This window comes from Cyprinus carpio, unplaced genomic scaffold (assembly GCF_018340385.1).
Source record: "Cyprinus carpio isolate SPL01 unplaced genomic scaffold, ASM1834038v1 S000006701, whole genome shotgun sequence".
NCBI classification, from domain to species: Eukaryota; Metazoa; Chordata; class Actinopteri; order Cypriniformes; family Cyprinidae; genus Cyprinus; species Cyprinus carpio.
The window spans coordinates 772412-782065 of NW_024879310.1; the positions used below are offsets into that span (position 1 = coordinate 772412).

General features: G+C 38.2%; 1 pseudogene; it reads right to left on the bottom strand.

Moving 5' to 3' along the window:
• Positions 1-431: 431 nt before the first annotated feature.
• LOC122144512 lies at positions 432-8655 on the bottom strand (annotated as a pseudogene).
• Positions 8656-9654: the final 999 nt, after the last annotated feature.

A 9654-nucleotide genomic window follows, 5' to 3' on the forward strand; every position in this document is an offset into this window, starting at 1 on the left:
TCCTGGTAGTTACCATTGCTTAAACGAAGAACACAACGGATAACGATTTGAAATTTGGAAGTGCTTCTTCCCTCCTTTTAGTGGCAAGCAAGATCTGCTGTACAAATCTGTATGTTACTATGATAGTGCGCAGACGAGTTGCAGCCATGGATACAAGGAGTGGTCATGACTAGGAGCTACTCATACCGTAGTCAACACTCTTTACGTGCTGCTGATATGATTAGCATTTAATGTATAGCTGGTCTTTGAGTAAGGATCAAAAAAAAGTAAATTTGCTTTTTTTTATGAAAATAATTTGTTTGACCAATCAAAGCTGTATACAATTAACGAAAAGGCATATGAAATTACCTCTACACATATGTCTGGAACCCAATGTGAAGAATACTACAACAGATTAAGCAGCAAAACTTGACAAAAACACAAAATTTGAATCACATGCTGCCAACCTTTTGGCCCAGACGGTAGGTCTTCTTAGCCTTCTCACCGAAGTGTGTAGAATAGCACATCCAAGTGAAGAGGACACCTCTACTGTTTCTATCAGCGCTGATCCTGGCGTAGGGTGTGCAATCTGTCGACCCATCCTGCAGTCCACACAGCTCCCACGGCTCCCGCACGCAGACGTGTGGGTTAAGGGTACGGGCACGCACACTGCAAAGCGCACTGATGCCCTGCAACAGAAAATACCACTCAATCCATGTTCTATCAGCACAGTAGAAATACACTTTATAATTAGCCATTTGGCAGATGCTTTTTAAAACAAAAGCAAATGGAATGTGAAAGCTTATGGATTTAAGCCAGGGCCCAAAATTAGCACATTTTGCCAATTCGTATAAAATCTCTAACTCTGCCAACAACTTTACAAACTACTAGCTCAAATGTTCTCAAACCAACACCAAATCAGACACTTCTACGTATCTCTGATTACAAAAACATGGTCAAATGTTGGGGGAAAAAAAAACAGGTCCTTTTCACAACAAGGTAACCAAAACAACGAGTTTGTGACTCGCACTGCTGGACTTCTTTTCAGGTGTGTGCAGCAGGAATGCAGCCACCCAGCCCTTAACTGCAGACCAAACTCGTAAAGGTTTAGAAAATGGGCAACTGTGAGCTCTGAGAACAATACAAAAAAACGACCCGGCTGATTTTTCACAGAAATAAACAAAGCAATAAACTGGTTTACCACACGATGCACATTAAATAAATTAGCATAAAGGTGAACATAAACCTCAAACATCCCGTACCGTTTTGCGTCTCTTTCTCCTCCAAATTAATATATACGCCAGTTTCTCATTAAACCTTTCAGGACCTGCCAAAAAAAAAAAAAAAAGAAGATGATTTACTGTATGAGTTTTCATGTAGAAGAGGGTTCCTGAATTTGCTAATACTCCAGCACCACATAAAGATTTTTTACCTCCAAGACTCGAATATATCCAATTCTCTGGCACTGAGATGAAGACAGTTTATCCCGATACCGGTCCTTCACATTGATATTTTGCACCAAGTGAATAGCCAAATTCAACCCACCATGAAGTGAAGATTCTTCTCTGTGCAGCAAGATGAAGGGGAGTCTGGGAAGAAAAAACATGCCCATGCAAACTTTATGTGTGGTTTGTCGAGCTGGAATGACAGTCAGAGAATGATTGCATGTAATGAATTGTTTTGTCCACCTTTTCCCAGCTGAATCTGATATCTATTGTTTCTTCTTCAGAGCCGCCATCCTTCTGGCAATAACATACACAAGGGATCTCTTATCCCTTCTCAACAAACTCTGTGTAAAAGACTGTGGAGAGAAAATGAAAAGCAGTCACTTTCCATCGCATGATAAGTTCGCATTTCGGACTCATGGCTTCACTAATATGTAAACAGCTATGTTCAATGGGGTGGAGTACTATAGGTCATTCCACCGAAAGGTAAGCCCTGCTTGGTAGTTTTTAATGTGTTTGACAACATTGTCATTTCAACTGGTGTAGTCTTTCAGGATGATTGTTAGATTGTGTGCATTGCGCCATTATCAATATCCCATTGTTCAAGTCATTTCATGCAAGAAGGGTTGTTTGAAGACCCTCTTTGCCATTTTTTGGTTCTTCTTCAGATTTCAACCGGGTTCCCATTAATCTCTTTTATTCTGCTCTGCTGAGAACTTAATAATGGGGTTTGTCATAAAGTTGGGAATGGAAACTAAGCAGGCCGCTTATGAGCTGGACAGCAACGATGGCAGACCCACTTTCGTTTTTTCTGTATTTGCATATAAAAGTTTCAATGATAAAGGTGGGCACTGCAGAAGCTACTGCTTGCAATTCTTGGGTGGTACTTGAAGATTTATTTTCAGAAACTGTGCATTTTCTTCATTTTTAAAATTACAGCTGCCTTTTGAAAGATTACTCATTAGGATCTGCATGAAGAAACCATCTGCTGCAATGGCTTTCAGTGCGTTCTTGAAGTAAAGTAAAATAATCTTACACTCTTCCGTTTTCATCTACTTCAAGAATGCTCTTGGTCAGATATCCCCTTCAGCAGATTCTCCTCTCTTTCCAGTTGAGTCAAGAAGGTCATACCACTCCATTCCTCGTGCTGAGAATGTGGGCCATGGGTCGGACAGTTCTCTTTTGAGAGGAAACCTCCCAGAACTTCTGGGTTGGGACTGGCGTTGAATGACCTCTCTTGTGGGGAGGGCACCTGGTATTCGCATGAGTTGGCAGCAGAGCACTCATGTCCATATAAACCATCATACCTGTAGTAATCCGACGCATACCTGCTCATATTCTTCCTGATTTCCCCAAGAAGACCATCGGCACCCTGGCTGTAAGGTCGGGACCGGTAGGAGCTGGACACAAAGAGTGGACAGGGGGAGGTATCAGATGGTACAGAGTAGCTTGGAGACAAAGCAATCTCATCGTTGTCGTGGTCTGGCCATTTGTGTTCATGAACCCCTGTTGGAGATGCATCTTCGACCCAGAACTCTGAAGAGTATGAAGCTGAAGGGCTTTTGTTTGGAAATCTGTGTGACTGGGACAGGTCTTTAAGATCCTCCTCCAACACTTCTACTATAATCGCAAGCTCCTCAACTTTTTTTGTTGATGTTTCTGTAACAGACATGAGGAAATGTGTCACAACCTGTCTTTCTAAACAAGAAGCAAGCTCTGCAATGGCAGAAAAAGATGTCACTTACCAGAAAACGTCTCAGGTTTCCACCTGTGTTAACTCGTTTCTTATTCCCTATAGACCAAAGACAGTGCGAATTAGAGAACACAATGAGGTGTAAAATGATTATGCTGACTTTACACAACCTGATAACCTTACCTTTAGATGCCTTGGAATGATTTACCCTAAAAAGACAAAGTCAGAACATGATGTTCTGCCTGTCTCATTATGACCATAAAAGAGACTGTAAGACAAAGTATTATACCTGCAGATCCTGAGGTCAATTCCCCTTGGCTCATCCGTACTATTTTTGAGCTGATGTCCCGTACTGGCATCTCTACTCGGACTCCGAGGTATTTCTTTTCAGAAGTGGGACTTTTGTTTTTTTTGGGTGCTAAAGGAACACAGGCCTATTAGTGTTGCAGCAGGCTAACTATGAAACTGCATCCTTCAATATTACACAATGCAAATATAAACCTTTTAATGTTTTCCATTTCAAACCGGCAACGGAATACATGGCAAAATCCAATCCAATTTCAGCCAGAAATAAAGTAGAATTGATCACATTATGCTCATTACTCTAAATATATAAAGAAAACAACCTGGTACAGGTCTTAACTGTCATAATGACTCCAGAATTTTTTGCTTGCTTTTTATGAAAATAAAACAGCATAAGGTGTAATTCTACCTGTAGTTCAAAAGGACCAGCTTAGGAATCAACATTTACAGTTAACATTTACTATTTAATCATTTAGCAGAACGCTTTTTATCCAAAGCGACTTACAAATGAAACATCAACATCAAAACTCTCAGCCAACAATTTGGTCAAATTTAGGTTTATTCTTATGTGGATAATACTATATTATATATTTTATACACATACACACATATACATACACATATCTATTACACACACACGACATACATGGCATACACTGCCATAAAAATTGGGATCATGCGATTTTTTAATGTTTTTTTTTTTTTTTTAGAAGTCTCTTCTGTTCAACATGGCTGCATTTTATTTGATCAGGAAAAAGAAAAAAAAACAGTAATATTGTGAATATTGTGATTTAAAATCACTTGGTTTTCTATTTTAATATACTATTTAAAATTAATTTTTGCTGTGATCAAAGCGAATTAGTCAGCATCATTACTCCAGTCGTCATTGTCACATGATAACCTTCAGAAATCATTCTAATATGCTGTGATTTAATATCAATATTGCGAAACAGTTTTTGCTGCTTCCATTTTTTTTTTTTTTTGTTTTTTTTTATTTTGTTTTGAAAGAACGTGATACTTTTTTCAGGTATTTCTTTGATGAATAAACCATTCAAAAGTTCAATTTATAAAAAGTGATAATAAAGACTTTTTATTGTTAGAAAAGATTTCTCTCTTAAATGAGCAACGTTTCTTTTTTAACTATATTAAATAAAAATTAATCCTGAAAAAAGTATCACAGGCTCCCAAAATAAATAAATAAATAATTAAGCAGCAAAACTGTTTCCAACATTGATAAATCAGGATATTATTATGATTTCTCAAGGATCATGTGACGCTTAAACGAATGGAGTAATGATGCTGAAGATTCAGCTTTGCAAGTATACTTAAAATAGAAATCTGTTATTTTAAATGGTGATATATTATTTCCGAAAATTGTATTTTTGGTCCAATAAATGCACCATTGGATGAACAGAAGAGACTTCTTTAATACAAAAAAATTAAAAATAAAAATCTTACTGATCCCCAAATACTTCAAACAGCCAGTGGTTTTTATGTTTGGTGTGTAAAAACCAGTAAAAAATATCATAGCGACATAAACTATCAAAAATATGGTGACATCTTAAAGTTCCATCTAAGACGGATTGATGGTCTTATGTGAGTGGACTGCTTTTAGAATGCGTTTTGGTACAGACATAACCAGCTTAACAACTATTTCCCCTAGTAGGGACATCACACAGTGATAAATCTTTCTGGACAGGTGTTTTGGAAATATTTTGTGTACCCACCTGTTTGACAGTGTCTTGGGTTTACTGCCCCCTGACTCTTTCTGGGGTCGGTATCGGTAGATCGGTATGTTTGCATCTGAAGGAGGTTCTGCTCGGCAGCGGTGACCCGCCGCAGGAGTAGTCGTCGGTGTTCCCGGTGTCTTCAGGCCCTTTGGCCTTGACTTGACTGCCCTCACCCCATCCTGTTGTCCGTGTTTAAAGCTGACTACAAAGTGCCACGCGTTCAGACTGTTATGAAACAAACGCACAATTGGTCGAGGAATGGGCTGCTTGACCTGCTAGTCTTCATTAAACAAGGTGGTCATGTCATGTCAGCCGCTGGGTTTGTTTTCATTACCTGAATCTGAAGAGGCGGGACACAGAACTCACCTGAGTTTTTTTTTTTTACATGCGATAAACGTGGAGCAAAAGCAAATAGCGTTCTATCCAAGATGTGCTCTTTTATCACATCTAACAATAACTATATATAATTACACAATCTCTAATAACAATTACAATGTTCATTTTCTCTACACATATACGCCCTAACAGTGAGGCTACTGCACTTATTGTTGTAAAACTATAATACAGAACATCAATTGCCAAGTCTCCACTTTACTCTGACTATAACAAAAACAAGATTTTGATCATATAGGCCTATTGAATGGATTTATTCTGAGGCATAATTCGCTACAGCATGTAAATCATTTCTTTCGTTTCTCAGAATGAGGTAATTTTAAAACAATACGAATCCTCAAAGGTTTGAGCCTGAACAAAACGAAGCCTTAATAAAGCAGAGAAAATCATACAAGTAGCCTACTGACAAACTGAATGTTGTCGCCCTCTCGCGCGTCATTATTAAACTGAGATCATACTGACATCTACCGATGACTTACAAACACACACACCTCGTGTCAAAAAATATCCCTTGACTTTTTAGCAGTCAGTCCCTGCGCCATGCTGAATACAATAAATCTAATAGCTACTGTGATCAAAGAGTTAAGTGATTATTTGGTATTATTATAAAGCTACGTTTTCCTGCATGTGTCAATGTCACAATAAGAGTTTAACAATCACACAATTTAAATAATAAATAATAAATACAATTTAAATAGGGATAACTAACTAACTAAATAAATACGCTTTCAAATAATTAAATTCAAGTTGTTAGAGTTAGTAGCCTACCAAAGCAAACACCAGAAAATCGGAATGGCTGCATTACTGCATATTTCAGCATGTTGGCATGGTGGCCAATGACATGCAAAAATATGGTGATTTGGGCTAATATTCCAATATCAGTTATTTGGCACAGTCATATTATGATTTTACACGCGTCACGTAGGCTATGCATTGGACCTGACGAGCACAACTCCATATTCCAGTTTTATGATATTCGAAATAATACGTAGGCTACCGTAAATGGACATTCATCTATATTTGTTATAGGCCTATGATATAATATATATATATATATATTTATATATATATATAATATATATATATATATTAAACGCATTATACTGTATCTGACGGTGTTGACACGAGAGATAGCACCACCACCAAAATGTAGGCTATATGGATGTTTTTTCGCAATTCACAATAAATTCACTGTATTTTTCCCCGCTCTTCTTTCTTTGCAGTCCCAGTAGTCAGAAGTCATTATATGGTGTGGTTTCACTATTGTAGTTATTCAGAATTGACGTAACATGAGCACAAGGAGTCCTAGTTTATTGCAGAGGTACGCGCTGTGTCTCGCTGTGTTTAGCACGAGGTGGAAGTGCTGCACATACACTGCACGCTCCACAGAATAATCGAAGTCTCACAGTTTATCGTCAAATTTGTCCAAATTGAATTCCAATAATCTAGGAAATCTCTGACATCACATAAAACTATCCGGACAGATACATTCAGTAGTCATAAATTACCACTGGGCTTCCTCGATCTGTGAGACGTATATAAATGATAACACTGTTCTAGTTTTATAGGCTAGTTTTATATCTCAATTACATATTAATTAGCCTTGCTTTAAGGTCACAAGGCAAGGTCTTTTAGAAAGATAATTTGATATTTTTAATCAACTTTTCAGCTACATTTTTTGTTACTATTCAAACTATGACAGAATTGACATTTTAAGCCTCTAATGACAAACATTTGCCTTTTTTTAAGAGTTGAAAGGATCATTATGACTGATTTCAGACATTTTGACTGAATAATTTGATTTATGCGCTTTATTAATGATAGTAACAATGTTGATGTATAACATGGTCTACAAATCAGTGTTGCATTAAATGGTTTTATGCTTTGACTGCTTTCTATCATTTTACCATGAACCTAATCTCTCATCTATTGTGTGAACGCTTTCCCAATACTTCAAGATATAAGCCCTGATAGGCTTTCCATAATGATGCGGGACAGATGGTCTTTTTCTTATCCTTTTTACTGTCAAATATTCCCTATAAGTTCAGAAGTGTCTGATAAAGATGGTGGGATAAGATGCATGAGTATCAATGATCTTTGTGACATCCCTGACTACATATTTAGGTCTACAAACAGTGACATTGGTGTTACAATTAATCATATCTTTTAATATTGCATACATTGTTAGTAGCACAAACCCACACTTGCTGCACAAGGCAGAAAATACTTCAGTAATTTGACCTTAATTTGATAAACTGTCATTGAGAGATGTATGAACTCATTCAACCCATATCACCAGAGAAGGTGTTTAAAATCCAGAATATAACCATAAAACCAAGATGGGAGGGAGACCAAGGTTACTGAGAAACTCATTTGACCATGAATCTGAATATTCAGTGTGATCTTCTTGGACCTTTATGCTGTTACTTTATGAAAATTTCATCGTCTTGGTGTTTTTATGAGATAAAGAAATGAAACTCCCAACAGCTTATTGAGTTTCAAGTTTGTTCTGAAACAATAACTTGGAAGTTCCTTGGGAAAACTGGACTGCTCCTTTTATTGAAATGTGTTGTTTAACTAAGATAAGCTTTAAAAAATCCCTGGCAACAAACCATTTGCTGTTTATTCACGAAAGAGGAAGTATGTCACAGTTTGGGCCCATTAAAAACAGAAACTGCAAAGTTTATGTATTCCTGAAATGATTAGCTGTTTTATATCATTGTTTGTGTTAATGCTTAATCACGGTGTTACACAGCATTCAAGGATTTAAAACAATAAATCTTTGATTTAAATAACTGGTTTAGTTGAGGTTTAAAAATGGATACAGTTAAAGGGGTCATATGATGCGATTTCAAGTTTTCCTTTCTCTTGGTGCATAAAGAAGATCTGTGAAGTTGCAAAGACTAAAGTCTCAAACCCAAAGAGATATTCATTTTATGAAAGTTAAGACTGGTCCACGCCCTCCTAAAAAACATCGTTTTAAAAAACGCCCCACATGTCTGTGTCACGATGTGGGAAGATTTACATAACACCACCAAAATGTTCACTCAAGGTGAAAGAAGGTGTAAACTTGATTCTCACTGTTGCCGCCGGCACAATGTCGTGGAGACATTGTTTCACTGTGAAAGCAAAAACTACTTTGTTTGGCCCACACTTCCAAAAGAGGACACAACTAGAAAGCAGTGGTTAAGTTGTATTTACGACACTGTTCCAGAACAGTTCAACCCAAAATATTCAGATGTGTGCAGCACATTTTATGGAGGACTGTTTCCTGATCCTGGGGAGAGAAGACTACAATGCCGGCTGTTCTGACTCACAGTCTGTAAGTAAGTTACATATGTAAAGGATTGTTTTGCCCGCTGATGATTCAAACACGAGTTTTGAGCAGTGTAGAGCAGAGGTCCTCAATTCCAGTCCTCACGCCCCCCCTGCTCTGCACATTTTGTATATTTCTCTTAACGCTTCAGATGTTTGTTCTATTCAAACGTAAGTGCCCTGCGAAGTGGACATCACAGTATATTCCGCCATGATTCCAGTTCGAAGCGAACGTATATGTTCCATTCAAAGTGCATTGAAGTGTGTGTGACGTGAATTTAAATTGTATTTATTTACAGAAGTACATGATGATACACTTGCCCATGTGTTAAGACATTGCGCAGCGCAAATCCATGAATGAATGTTCTAAAGTGAGGTGAGCTCAGGGAGTAGGGAGCAATGAACACTGTGTAGGGACCATGTCAATGGGAACTGGTTGGGAACACAGTTCAAGAACTTATCTGAATTAGGTGTGTTAACAAAGAGAGACGTGCAAAATATGCAGAGTTGGTGTGTTAGATATCTTCTTTTTCGCTCCCTCCTCCCTTCAAAAAAAAAGGCAAGTGACGTGACATACAGCCAAGTATGGTTGACCCATACTCGGAATTCATGCTCTGCTTTAACCCATCCAAAGTGCACACACCCAGCAGTGACACACACACCTGGAGCAGTGGGCAGCCATTTATGCTGCAGCGCCCGGGGCGCAGGTGGGGGTTCGGTGCCTGCTCAGGGGCACTCCTGTTTTTTTTTTCCCCCCCCCCCCCCCCAGTCCCCCCCCCCCCCGTGGTATTGAAGG